General features: G+C 38.2%; 1 pseudogene; it reads right to left on the bottom strand.

Moving 5' to 3' along the window:
- Positions 1-11784: 11784 nt before the first annotated feature.
- Positions 11785-12645, bottom strand: LOC102818424 (annotated as a pseudogene).
- Between the last annotated feature and the right edge of the window lie 2203 nt (positions 12646-14848).

Genomic DNA, 14848 nt, shown 5'->3' with positions numbered 1-14848 from the left:
GTAGGTTGCACTTTTGGGAAACCAAAATGATAAAAGTGTACCAAATGGAGAAATAAAGCTATAAAAACACTAGAAGGAAGCATAGATTGAGTTTGTTGGGTTTTTTTATTTATTTATTGTGGAATATAAGGACCTTTTAAAGCTTGTTATGAAATCCAGAAGCCATGTAAGAAAAGACTGCTAAATATAATGGGTCTTCATAAAGTTCGTGGGAAAATTCCATTATTTCTTAATTCCATTTTTCCACAAAATTTTGAAGCCCCGTATATGATACCATAAACAATTATAACCTTAACCTAAAAATCTTTATAAATGAAGGAAAATGCTAATTTCTTTAATATGCAAAGAGTACTTATAAGGCAAATGAAAACAAGAAATTACAGCATAATAGGAAAACAAAGGATAAAAAACACTATTCATCCATTGCCTCAATAAGTATTTATGGAACACTTGGTATATGACAGGCATGATACTAGGCACTGGAGATGTAGCTTTGAAAAATAACACTATGACCAAAGTTTAATAAACTTATGAAAAGATTCTCAACCTCACTTATAATCAAATGAATATAATTTTTAAACACTGAAATACCATTTTTCACTTATCAGATTATCAAAGATTAAGCTTACTAGAGGCAAGACTGAGGGGATATTGGCATCAGCATACACTAAGAACTATAAATCAACAGCATGGGTTTAAAGGAGTTTTACTTCTTACTTTAAACACATCAGATGTGGTTGAATTTTTGTATATAACAAGTGCCTATTATTATTCAACAAGGAGCTCTGGTAGCGTAGTGGTTACGAATCGGGCTGCGAACCATAAGGTCAGCAGTTCGAAACTACCAGCGGCTCCGCGGAAGAAAGATGAGGCTTTCTACTCCCGTTAAGATTTACACCCTCGGAAACCCTGTACAGGGTCGCTATGGGTCGGAACCGACTCGAAGGCACTTAACAACAACAATTATTATTCAACAGCACTTAACAATAGCATGATTACTATTTTAAAAAAAATTTTAAGACTACATTACAAAATAAAACCATAAATTATACCTATCTCACTTTGAGGACCTATGAAGCTTTCTGGCAGTTATAGAACACTATTTTGTTTGTATGTGTGAGTGTGTGTTTCCATGCCTTTAATTTTATTGAGATATATAGGTATGCATCCCATAATGTCTGTCCAAGCAACATCTGACCACATATATATCTGTGGCTCCATAATTATTTTATTTTTAAACTTTTTGTTGTGAATTGAGTGTTGTTGTTGTTTTACAGGCATATTCTTAGCTTACGTGATCAAAACCTACTTTAGCTCTGTATTTTTCATTATGCAAAATTTACTGAGCCAGTTTATGTTCAGCATACAGTACTAGCTATTTACTCTAGTGAGGGAGACATCAGACTAAATTAAGTGCAGTAAAGCTGAAAAAAAAAAAAAATCATGGTGTAATGCGACAATTGCCACAAAAGAGGTACATACAAAGTACACAGCATGCTGTTAGGTGGCATCTGTAACTGCCAATAGGCTTCAGAGACAACTTCTCAAGGGCGATGAAATTTGAACCAGCTCATGAAAGGAAAGAAGAAATCTTTTTTATTTTTTTTTTACCACTGAGAAAAAGTAGTGTTAATTAAAAGACTCACATCAACATCAAAATCTAAATTAGGCAGTAGATTCAGACAAGACCACCTGAATTGCCAGTGTGGTAGAATCGAGAAGGGAATACTGATGAATTGGAGATGGCAAAATGCTGAGAGTTGAAAGGACACTTGGAACACAGGCTGAAAGTAAGAAGAGTATTGTTACATTGTGGGAAATAATTACACTTGAATGTCATGAATCAAAATGAGTATGAATTGTTCAATGGAAAATCAATTTTTTCTGTAAACATTCACCCAAATCACAATAAAAAGTTTAAAAAGAGTGAGAGACCTGGGTCTAGAAACTAAAGTCTGCATATAAATGTAGTGTTATCAATGATGTTTCCCTAATGAAATTTGAGGCCATTAAGTACCCCAGGTCACAGGGAACTCACAGGCTAACTCAGCTGTTCTGCTGTTCTGATTACTGCTGCTAACTAATGTTGGTGAATCTCAAACTGGTATCTCAAGGATAGGAAGTCCAGTCAATGTATTCTTCTGGCTTACACAACAATGTGAAACAACCAATTAATGGTGTGAACACAATAGATTCCACCGAACACCCTACATTGAAAATGGTGGTGGTGGTTATGTGCCGTGGAACGACTGATAGTGACCCTGTAGAGGGTTTCCGAGGCTGTAAATCTTTATGGGAGCAGAAAGCCTCATCTTTCTCCCACGGAGCAGCTGGTAGTTTTGAACTGCTGACCTTGTGGTTCGCAGCCCAATTCGTAACCACTACGCTACCAGAACTCCTTTATATTGAGAATAGAAAATGTAAAGTTGTTGAAGTCAATACCTGTAGTAAGAAAACTAACTAAAATTCAGATCCAGTAGCATTTCTGGTTAGAAAAGAAAAAAAAAACTTACTAGAAACAAACTGTAACAGGCCCTGGATCAGGGTGTAGAAGTTACCCATCAAGATTTTCCAGTGAAACAATATTTTTTGAAGCCTTTAAGTCATCAAGTTAATAATCCCTAAATGTGGTGCTGGAGGATAATCACTGGACCACAAAGATGGTTTGAACCACAAGGTCGGTAGTTCAAACTCACCAGTCACTACTCGAAAACCCTACACAGTGTCACAGTGAGTCAGAACTGATAAGACAACACTTAGAAACAACAAAGAAAGAATGAATCAGTGTTGTCCCTGGGAGTCTAATAACGACTGATATTCTAAGACCAGTCACTGCTATAACTTTGTTGTTATTGTTCAATTCCAACTCATAGCAACCCTGAATAGGGTTTCTCAGAAGTGGTTGGTAGGTTCGAATGGTCAACAATGAGGTTAGCAGTCCAGTGCTTATCTTAACACACCAGGACTGCAACTACAGTGTGCTACAAAATACCACATATGAATTTTTCCCTTAAAAAAAAAAAATTTAGCCTGGGAAATTGGGCAATAAAGTCAAAGAAAGAAATCTGAATTGGAAAGGAAGACACAAAACTACTAACTGAAAGATTGACAGTTCAAAACCACCCAGAGACAACTTGGAAGATTGGCCTGGTGGTGTGCTTCCAAAAAGTCACAGCGTTGAAAATCCTAGGGAGCATTCTACTCTGCATGAGTGGGATCACCATAAATTGGAATAGACTTGATGATAAATAACAACAGCAATTATGAGTTTGCTGACATGATCTTGCATGTAGAAAATCGTATCAAATAAAATAAATGCTATTAAAATTAATAAGTTCAGCAAAGTTTCAGGGTACAAAATCAATATACAAAAATCAATGTATTTCTAAATATCAGCAACGAATAATCTGAAAATGAAGTTAAGAAAACAAGTCTATTTACAGCTGCAATTAAAAGAATAAATACCTGGGGATAAATGTAACAAAAGAAATGTAAGACTTATACACTGAAATCTAAAAAACGTTGGTTGGAAGAAATAGAAGAAATTCTAAATTCGTAGGAAGACCTCTCATGCTCATAGACTGGAAGACTTAACACAGGTAAGAAGGCAATACTAATTGTTTTTGTTATCTAGTGCTGTCTTAACAAAAATCACACACAAGTAGATAGCTTTAACAAACAGAATTTCATTTTCTCACAGTTTAGTAGGCTAAAAGTCAGAATTCTAGGGGGAGGCTTTCTCTCTGTGTAGGCTCACAGTGTAGGAGGAATATCCTTAACTTTTTTCCACATTTATGGGTCTGTGTCCCTTAAAGATCCCATGTATCTTGACATCAACCTTCCTCTGAGTCTAGGAAGTTTCCAGCACAGGAACCTTGGACCCAAAGGACATGCTCTACTCCTGGCTCTTCTTTCTTGGAGGTAATTATTGTTGTTGTTAAGTGCCGTCCAGTCAGTTCCGACCCATAGTGACCCTGTATAGGGTTTCCAAGGAGCAGCTGGTGAACTTGAACTGCTGACCTTGCAGTTCAAACGGCTTTGCAGTCTGGCTCATTAACCCACAGCACCACACCAGGACTCCTCTTGAGGATAATAGGTCCTTCTTATCTCTGCTCACCAAAGATACAGCCTTATCCTGTAGATTGCCTCCTGTCTCATAACATAACTACCACAAATCCTGCATCATTAGCATCATTGTTGTTGCTAGTAAGTGCCATTGAGTTGGTTCCAACTCGTGGTGATCCTGTGTAGCGTTTCCAACATGTGGCTGGTGGGTTTGAATTGTTATGGTTAGCAGTCCAGTTCTTATTGTACCATGCCACACCATAACTCCATTAGTGGTATGATGGTGAGGATTTACAACACATAAAATAATTACAAATGGAGGATAATTACATCATACTGAGAATCATGGCAAGGTCAAGTTGACTCAGATGTTGGGGAGAAACAATTCAATCCATATTACTACCCAAAGTGCTGTACAGACAATACCTTAAAAAATCTAAGTTGGCTTTTTTGCAGAATTCGACAAGCTGATTCTAAAATTCAAATGAAAATGCAAAACACTGAATAGATTAAACCATCTTAAAACAGAAGAAAGATTGGGGGGAGTGGATTCACTATTCCCAATCTCAACATTTACTACAAAGTAACAGCTATCAAAACAGTGTGATACCGGTATAACATTAGACACATAGATCAATGAAATAAAATTGAGAGCTCAGAAGCAAAGCCTTACATTTACAGTTAATTGATTTTTGACAAAGGAGTCAAGTTTATTCAATCGGAAATAATATTCTTTTAAACAAATTATTCTAGTTAGTCACATTCAAAATTATTTATTTAGTCTAGTGAGGAAGACATCAGACTAAATAATTATAGTAAAACTGATTTTTTTTAAAAATCACAGTATAAAATAACAAGTGCAAAAAAAAGGAAGTATGTTGTACAAAATACTTAAGAATCTGAAAAAAGGGGAGACATCAGTAAATATCAATAAACTTCACAGAAGATTTCTTAGATGAAATTTTATGACTACTTCACAATATGTAAAAATTAACTCAAAATGGATCATAAATATAGATGTAAGTGTTAAAAGTCTACCAGTCCCGGGAAAAGTCATAGTATGATAACTTGTGTGTTGCTGTGATGTTCGAAGCTATTCTACTGATAGTCTAACTTCCAGCAGGGTCACCCATGGTGGACAGGTTTCAGAGGAGCTTATAGACTAAGACAGACTAGAAAAAAAAAAAGAGAAGCAGACGACGTTTGAATGCTTAGCCACTGAAAACCTTATAAATAGCAACAGGACATTGTCAGATATAGTGTCAGAAGATGAGTCCCTCAGGTTGGAAAGCACTGAGGTTGGAAAAGCTGCCTCCTCATAGAAGAGTTAACCATGATGACATGAACGGAATAAAGCTTTCAGGACCTTCATTTGCTGATGGACACAACTCAAAATGAGGTGAAACAGTTGTAAACATCCATTAATAATCCAAACATGGAAGGTATGAATCCAGGAAAATTGAAAGTTGCCAAAAATAAAAAGGAAATGCATAAAAATTGATATCCTAGGCATTTGTTGTTGTTGTTGTTGTTGTTAGGTGCCATTGAGTTGGTACTAACTCATAGCAACCTCATGCACAGCAGAATGAAACACTGCCTGATGCTGGGCCAACCTCACTACTGCTTCCATGCTTGAGTCTATTGATGCTGCCACTTGGCCAATCTATCTCATTGGGGGTCTTCCTCTTTTTCTCTGACACTCCTCCTTACCAAACATGATATCCTTCTACAGCGACTGGTCCCTCTGACAATATGTCCAAAATATGAGCAAAAATTGACTGGCTTTGACCATTTTGAATCAGACAATAATATGGTTTACTATGGCACAAATGACAAATTGAAAAGGAATGGCATCACATTTATCATTAAAAAGAACATTTTAATATCTATTTTGAAATACAATACTGTCCGTGATAGGATACTATCCATATGCCCACAAGGAAGACATGGAGTACTGGTACAGGGCCATAGGATAAGCAGTTGACCTCAAGGTCAGTTTGAACTGCAAGGTTCAAACTCACCAGTAGTTCCTCAGAAACCCTATACAGGGTTTCTTTGAGTCAGAACCTACTTGAACCCACTTAACAACAATAACAAACAAGGAAGACAAGTTAATACAACTATTATTCAGATTTATGTATAAATCCCTAAAGCCAATGATGATGAAATTGAAAAAGTCTACCAACATCTTCAGTTAGAAATCGTATCAAGCGTGCAATCAAGATGTATTGAAAAGTACTAATGATTGGAATGCAAAGGTTGGAATCAATGAGGAAGGATCAATAGTTAGAAAATATGACTTCGGTGATGCAAATCATGTTGAAGATCTCATGATAGAATTTCAAGACCAATGACTTATTCATTGCAAATACTTTTTTTTTTTTTTTCAAATACCTTTTTAAAAAAACATAAAAGGTGAATATACACATAGACCTCACCAGATGGAATACACAGGAATCAAATTGACTACATTTATGGAAAGAGACAGTGGAAATGCTCAATATCTCCCAAAACAAGGCCAGGGGCAGACTGTGGAACAGACCATCAATTGTTCATAAGCAAGTTTAGGCAAAAACTGAAGAAAATTCAAATATTTCACAAGAGCCAAAATATGACCCTGAACATATCCCATCTGAATTGAAAGACAATCTGAAGAACAGATTTCATGAATTAGAAACCAATGACCGAACACCAGAAGAGTTGTGGAATGACATCAAGAACATCATACAGGAAGAAAGGTCATTAAAAAGACAGGAAAGAAAGAGAAGACAAAAATGGATGTCAAAAGAGACTCAGAAACTTGATCTCCAGTGTAAAAATGCTAAAGCAAATGAAAGAAAGGAGATGTTAAAGAGCTGAACAGAAAATTTCAAGGGGCAGCTCAAGAAGACATAGTCAAGTATTATAATGAAATGTGCAAAGAGTTGGGAGTTAGAAAATCAAAAGCGAACATGCTCAGCATTTCTCAAGCTGAAAGAACTGAGGAAAAAATTCAAGCCTCTCCTTGCAATACTGAAGGATTCTATGGGCAAAATATTGCACGATGCAGAAATCATCAAAAGAAGATGGAAGAATATACATTGTCACTGTACAAAAAATAAATGGTCAATGTTCAACCATTTAAAGAGGTAGCATATGATCAATTACTGGTGGTACTTAAGAAAGAAATCCAAGGTACACTGAAGGCATTGGCAAAAAACAACGCTCCAGGAATTGATGGAATACAAATTGAGATCTGTCAACAAACTGAGGAAACACAGGAGATGCTCACTCATCTATGTCAAGAAATTTGGAAGACAGCTACATGACCAACTGATTGGAAGAGATGCATATTTGTACCCAGTCCAAAGGAATGGCAGAGAGGTGACCCAACGAAATGTGGAAATCATGGGATAATATCATTAATCTCATATGCAAGAAAAATTTTGCTGAAGATAATTCAAAAGTGGCTGAAAACGTACATCAACTGGGAACTAAAAAAGTCAAGCCAGATTCAGAAGAGAACGTGGAACTAGAACACACTATTCTGTTAGGAGGAAATACAGCCAAAATGCTGGTTAGAAGGCAAGATGGCAAGACTTCGTCTCTCATACTTTGGACAGGTTATCAAGAGGGACCAGTCCCTGGAGAAGGACATCATGCTTGGTAATATGGAACATCAGTGAAAAATACATTCCAAAGAGATGCATTGCCACATTGGCAAAAGCAAAGTCTCAAGCATAACAAAGGTACAGGACTGGTCAGTGTTTGTTCCGTTGTGCATAGAGTTGCTATGAGTCGGAACTGACTTGAGGGCATTTAACAACAACAACAACAATCCAGAATAATATATAACTGTTACAACTCAACAATAAAAACACAAAGAACCTTAAGTGTTACAACCATTGTTAAAAATGGTATGGTGCTTCCTCAAAAAGCTAGAAATAGAAATACCATATGATGCAGTGAGTTTTTTATTGTAACAGAGTGAAGGTTTACAAGAGTACCAGCTTTACAAAAATTCAACAAATCGTACACTTGGTTTCATCTCATTGGTTGCGACTCCCTCCATGCAACAACCGTTAGCCTGCTTCTTCCCTGTGATTCCTATTTGCATTCCACTCACACTCCTATCCTTTCTCAGCTTTATCCTTAGGCATATGTTGCCCTTTTGATTTTAAATGATTGACCATTCCAAGGTGAGCATACTTTGATAGTGTCATTGTCCCCTTCTCCAGAAATCTCTCTGGTGGTGGCTGCGTGCCGTGGAGTCGTTTCCAACTCATAACGACCCTGTACAGGGTTTCCGAGGCTGTAAATCTTTACAGGAGCAGAACACCTCATCTTTCTCCCACGGAACAGCTGGTAGTTTCGAACTGCTGACCTTGCAGTTCGCAGCCCAATTCGTAACCACTACGCTACCAGAGCTCCTTAGAAACCTCTCTACTGATTGGCTAAAAATTGGACCATGAAGGGTGAGTTCCTTTCCAGACCTAAAGAGTAGTCCAGAGCCTTTGTCTCAGGTTCCTCCAGTCTCTTTCTGATCAGTAAAACTGGGCTTTTTACTATTATTAAATAATTTTGGCGAGTTTAGTTCCACATTTTCTCTCGCTTTATCTGGAATCCTGTAATGTGATCCCTTTCAGGGCAGTTGGTAATTGTAACTGAATCATGAGCTTCTTCATTTCTTATCACTCTTCTTTCATCTGCACATGGATAGAACAATAGTTGCAGATATTCTGTTTTTAACACATTGAAGGTTTATGGCAACCCTGAATTTAGTAAGTACATTTTTACAACAGAAAGTGCCCACTTCGTGTCTCTGTATCACATTTTAGTAATTCTCACAATATTGCAAACTTTTTATTGTAAATTGAGTGCAGGGCAGCTACTTTTTTATTATGGCCCTTCCAGTCAAATTTCTCCATTTTGTGACATATAAATCCTAGCCTTTATGCCGATGATTATGGAACCGTTTTGAAATGAGTTGCTAAGGAGTATTGATCAAGGTGGGGCTAGTGAGTAAAGGTTTCGGTGGATCTAGTACTAAGAGTCTTGGTGCTAAGAGTCTTGGTGTGGCACTGTGGGTTAATGTGCTGGATTTCAAAATTAGATTGAACTGCAAAGTCAGCAGCTCAAGCTCACCAGGTACACGTCGGAAACTTTATACAGGGTCCCTATGGAACAGAACCTATTCTACAGCACTTAACAACAGCAAGTATTAAGAGGAGTGCTAGTGTGGCACTGTGGGCTAATGCGCTGGACTGCAAAGTAAGTTTTGAACCACAAGGTCAGTAGTTCAAGCTCATCAGTCACTCCTTGGAAACCCTAGACAGGGTTGCTATGGGTTGGAACCAACTCAATGGCACTTAACAACAACAAAAAAGTATTAAGAATACTCCACCTTAGAAGAGGGTGTGACTCAAGTCACCACCCTTAGTTTCCCTAGGGGTCATGGTATAACTCCAGTTTATAAGACAACTTTGGAAAAGCTTGCTTTCTTGCTCTGAACCTTGCATCTGGCTCATAGAACTTCCCGCTCATCACCTGACCTGATTCACCAACTCCCGAAGCCTCTGGCAACAACAGCCAGTCATCTGACCTGCCCATTTGGGTTCCTTAGCTAGTGAGACTATGTAGGTGAGAAATTCCTCCAGACTGATCTCAGAAGTACAGATTTACTATTTTGTGAGCCGTTCTTTTGACACTTGTGAGTTTTGTGGAACGTTGCAGCATATTGCCAAATCCTGGGACTTGAGGGAAGAAAGGAGTGATGATTGTTATCAAGAACTATGGAAGGGCATAACCTGTTAGAGAGGTTGAACAGCTGGGATATCTTAAACCTCCAACTCATAAGGACCAGCCTTGTGTTGATTTTTATAAAAGAAATTATTCATGCATTTACAGGGTTACCAATTGGGCGGCTAATCTCACAGTCAGGGTTCGAAACTACCAGTTGTTCCACAGGAGAAAGATGAGGCTTTGTGCTCCCGTAAAGATTTACAGCCTTGAAAAACCTGTACACAGTCACTATGAGTTGGAACCAACTCCACGGCAGATAACAACAACAACAACATATAAGTTTCACATTCAATAAATCATATATTTTGCTTCACTGCATGGTTGCAATCCCCTCCATGTGCCAATAATTAAAATAATTTACATCTTTTCACTTTAACTATTGCATCCCTCCTCTGCTAACCTCCCTCTTTTTGTATATTGCCTGCCCTGTTACACATATTAACATGTTTCTACCCTCTAGCCCATGAATAATTCCACCCTAATCATCATTTGGGAGTCCTGGTGTGGCGCTGTGGGCTAATGCATCAGACTGCATACTCTTTTGAACTGCAAGGTTGGTGGTTCAAGCTCATCAACTGCTCCTTGGAAACCCCATACAGGGTTGCTATGGGTTGGAATCTACTTGACGGCGCTTAAAAACAACAACAACCATCATTGGAGTCCTGGTGAGGCACTGTGGGATAATGCACTGAACCACAAGGTCAGTTTGAACTTCAAGATTGGCAGCTGAAATTCACCAGTTGCTCCTGGAAACCCTATATATAGGGTCAATGTGAGTCAGAACCAACCCAATAGCGCTTAACAACAGCAATGATCATAGATTGTTTCTTTTATCAAGAAAATTAAAAAAAAAATTTTTTTTATAACATTGTTGCTGTTTTTAAGTGCCGTTGAGTCCGTTCCAACCCATAGAGACCCTGGATAGGGTTTCCAAGGACAGCTGGTGATTGAACCATTAACCTTGTGGTTCAAACAGACATTGCAGTCCAGATTATTAACTCACAGTGCCACACCAGAACTCCATTAGCCTCATACAATGGTTGTTCTTTTCTGATTGACTAATCTTACTCAGCATAATGTCCTCCAGTTTCAACGTTGTTATGAGGTGTTACACAAATTCATCATTACTCTTCAACATTTTGTAGTATTCCATTGTGTGTATATACCAAAATTTGTTTACTCCTTCTTCTGTTGATGGGCATTTAGGCTATCTCCATCTTTTTAGTGTCTCTAGTAGACAGCATATTGAAGGATCCTATTTTCTTATCCATTCTGTTCTTTGTCTTTTGACTGGTACATTTAATACATTTGCATTCAGTATAATTATCAATAGGTATGAGTTGATTGTTATCATTTTTCTGTGTGTGAGTTTTTGTGGTGCTTCTGGATTCTTTGTTCCATACAATTTTCTATGAGGAGTTCCTTTTGTTTGTGGCTTTTCTTTTCATTTTCATTTCTCTTGTTTTAATGTTTACTACATTTTTCTTATTTTCCTCTTTTTTTTAACTTTGATGGGCAGATGTATTATTTTTCTTTGAGGTTACCCTGTAATTTATTAATTTTTTTCCCCCTGCTTAAAACAGAAATCTACTTGATTTCCTTATCATTTGGAAATTCTGTATCTACACCATTCCCTCTTTTTACTTTGTTGACTTCATTGGTAGTGCAAAAGATTGAAAACAACCCAAGGGAAATTACAGTACATCTATGTTGCTGTTGTGTTAGGTGCCATCAAATTGGTACTGACTCATAGTGACCTTATGCATAACAGAAAGAAATACTGCCCGATATTATCCTATCACAGACAGCATTATACTTCAAGACAGATCTTGAAATTTTTTTTGATGATGAATGGGATTCCAATCTTTTGTGTTCCATTTCTTTCTTTCTTTTTTTAATTTATCAATGATTTAATGAGATTCTTTCTTTGCAAGAAGTCTAGAATACTAATTTGTGAGGATAAATTCTATTCATGAGAGCAAACACAGTAGCACGCAAGGTAACCTTGGAGCTAGAGAATGGCTTTGATTTTTGGCATAATTTGTGAGTCCACAGCTTTCTGATGCACTTTGCGCTGCTCTGTAATCTTGTGTTTCTCTTTCTCAGTCTCAAATATCTCGCCTTCTTGGTGTCTGGGCTTCTGTAACTTCTTCTTGAAGTAAGCATCCATGAGATGTTTGGGGATCTTCACACCATTGATATCAGTTTTGGTGGAGGTGGCAATGACAAATTTTGGTGGTTCTATGCAGAGGAACTCGATTGAGGGACAGATGTCCAATCACAAGGAGCAAATCACTGGCCAGCTGCTTTAAAAAAACTACTTTATTGACTCAATGGCACCCAGTGAAGATGCTTAGAATGGTCCTGGTAGTGATGCTGGACTGCAGTCTTCTGACATGCTGAATGAAGGGTTTTTTGCCGTAGCTCAACAGCTTCTGAGGAGCATCTTCAGTTGGGTAATATCTATGCATTTTGCTCAGTTTAAACACTCGGGTACCACCATTCTTGTCACCACCAACTGACTTTGTGACAGTAGCAAGAACCTTCTCCTTCTTCTTTTCAACCCTGGATTTAGCAGCTGAATACTTCCTCTTGTACATGACCTTTATGGAATACATGGCCGTTTGGGAATACCTGCCAATTCCTCAGACTCGGACAGGATTTTGGCCGCAATGCAGTTTCCTCTGCTTGGGGTTTTGCCCTTGAGGTTAGCCTTCTTTTCTTTGCCATGGTCATCTGCTTTTTGACTTCAGGCTCCTTCTCCTTGGTAGCAAACTTCTCAGCCTTTTCACCCACCATCTTGCAAGATAGTAAAAAGCCCATTTCATTTTTGACAACTTCCAAATTTTTCCTTGATTCATACTTTGAATATTCCATATTCCTTTTATTAAAGGGTTGTCTACAGCTGTTTCTCCTCATTTTGAATTGGTCCCCATCAGCAAATGAAGAATCCAAAAGCTTTATTAAATTGGCATCATCACAGTCAACTCTACATCAGGACTCCTCCATTCTTTATAAGCATAGCAAATAGAGTTCACAAGTTCAGAGATTCTGGTCTTGACAAATTAAGGAATTGTCAAGTAGTACATGAAGGTCCTGGTGTGGCGCTGTAGTATAAGCACTGGATTGCTAACCACAAGGTTGGTGGTTCAAACCCACCAGCTGCTCCTCAGAAACCCTATATAGGGTTGCTCTGAGTCAGAACCAACTCAATGGCACTTAACAACAACAAACGCGTGAGGGTAGAAAAAAATATTCAAAGACACACTTTCCCAAATTCCTAACCTAACTTGAAATCATAGATAAGACACAAGAAGACTGAACCTATAAGGAGTTGGAAGTATGTAGCAGAGATGACCACAAGGTGAACAATAATATAAATAAAGTTGCAGTGCCCAACCATCAGCTCTGTAATGGATTAAACTGGGGCTTCTTAAAATATGTTGACATACTAACCACTATGGAGTCCTGGTATGGTGCTGTGGAATAAAGCACTGGACTGTAAGGTCAGTTTGAACCACAAGATTGGCATTTCAAACTCACCAGCCACTCCTCACAAACCCTATACATGGTTGCTATGAGTCGGAACCTACTCAAAGGCACTTAACAACAACCACCACCACCTTTGGATACAATCCCATTTGGGAATAGGGTTTTGTTTTTATGTGAATGAAGCTTTCCAATGAACCAAGGACCAGAAGCTAAAAACAGACAAGAACTCCCCCAGAACCAACAGAGAGAAAAAGCTTTCCTCTAGAGTCAGTGCTCCAGTGTCAGGAGTCCTGGTGTGGTGCTGCCAGTTAATGCACTGGATTGCAAGGTCAACTTGAACCATAAGGCTGGTGGTTCAAGCTCACCAGCTGCTTATTGGAAACCCTCTACAGGGTCACTATGAGTAAGCCTTATGGAACTTACAAGTTTAACTATATTAAACTTATATAGAAACACACACAGAAAAAAAAACAACAAGAATACCAAGATATTCTTAAAGAAGAAAAAGAATGAGTTTTTAAGATACCAGGATTTAATACAAGCTATAGTCTTGCAAAGCCGTTTGAACTGCAAGGCCAGTGGTTCAAGCTCACCAGCTGCTCCTTGGAAACCCTATACAGGGTCGCTATGGGTTGGAATCAACTCGACAGCACTGAACAACAACAACATAGTCTTAATGTAGTGCTGCGGGCTAATGTGCCTCACTGCAAAGCCATTTGAACTGCAAGGTCAGTGTTCTAGCTCACCAGCTGCTCCTCGGAAACCTTATGCAGGGTTGTTATGAGTCGGAACCGACTCAATGGCACTTCACAACAACAACAATAGTCTTAATACAAGCTCTGGTAGCATAGTGGTTACAAGTCGGGCTGCCAACCTCAAGCTCAGCAGTTTGAAACTATCAGCAAGATAAAGATGAGGCGTTCTGCTCCCATAAAGATTTATAGCCTCAGAAACCCTGTTCAGGGTCACTATGAGACGGAACCTACTCCACCATACTTAGCAACAACAACATAGTCTTGGTATGGCACTGTAGGTTAAGTACTGGACTGCAAACTGCAAGGTTGGTGGTTCAAACCCATAAGTAGCTCCTCAGAAACCCTATACAGTGTGGCTATGAGTTGGAATTGACTTGACGGCACTTAACAACGACAACATAATAGTTAAACCAGTGTGTTACTGACATAAGAATAAACAAATAACCAATAGAATAGAGGACGCAGCAAGAGACATATGAATGGACTCCACATATTTGCTAGGGGAAGTACTGCAGTAGTTCAGTAAATGGTGCTGGACAATACTTCAACAAATGGTGACAAGCAAGTATCCAAATGAAGGAAATTGAAATTGGATCCCAAACTCACATTATATTTCAAACTCACTTCCAGGTATGATACAGATCTATTGTGAGTGGTAAAACAAAAAGAATATGAGATTGGAAAATACTTTAACAGTTGTTTCACAAACATTTTTTACTTTGAATTAAGGGAAGATTTCTTAAACACAGCCTATA

Source organism: Chrysochloris asiatica, unplaced genomic scaffold (genome assembly GCF_000296735.1).
Source record: "Chrysochloris asiatica unplaced genomic scaffold, ChrAsi1.0 scaffold00004, whole genome shotgun sequence".
NCBI lineage: Eukaryota > Metazoa > Chordata > Mammalia > Afrosoricida > Chrysochloridae > Chrysochloris > Chrysochloris asiatica.
Note: the sequence above shows the minus strand (reverse complement) of the source record. Positions and strands in the feature narration are given on the sequence as shown.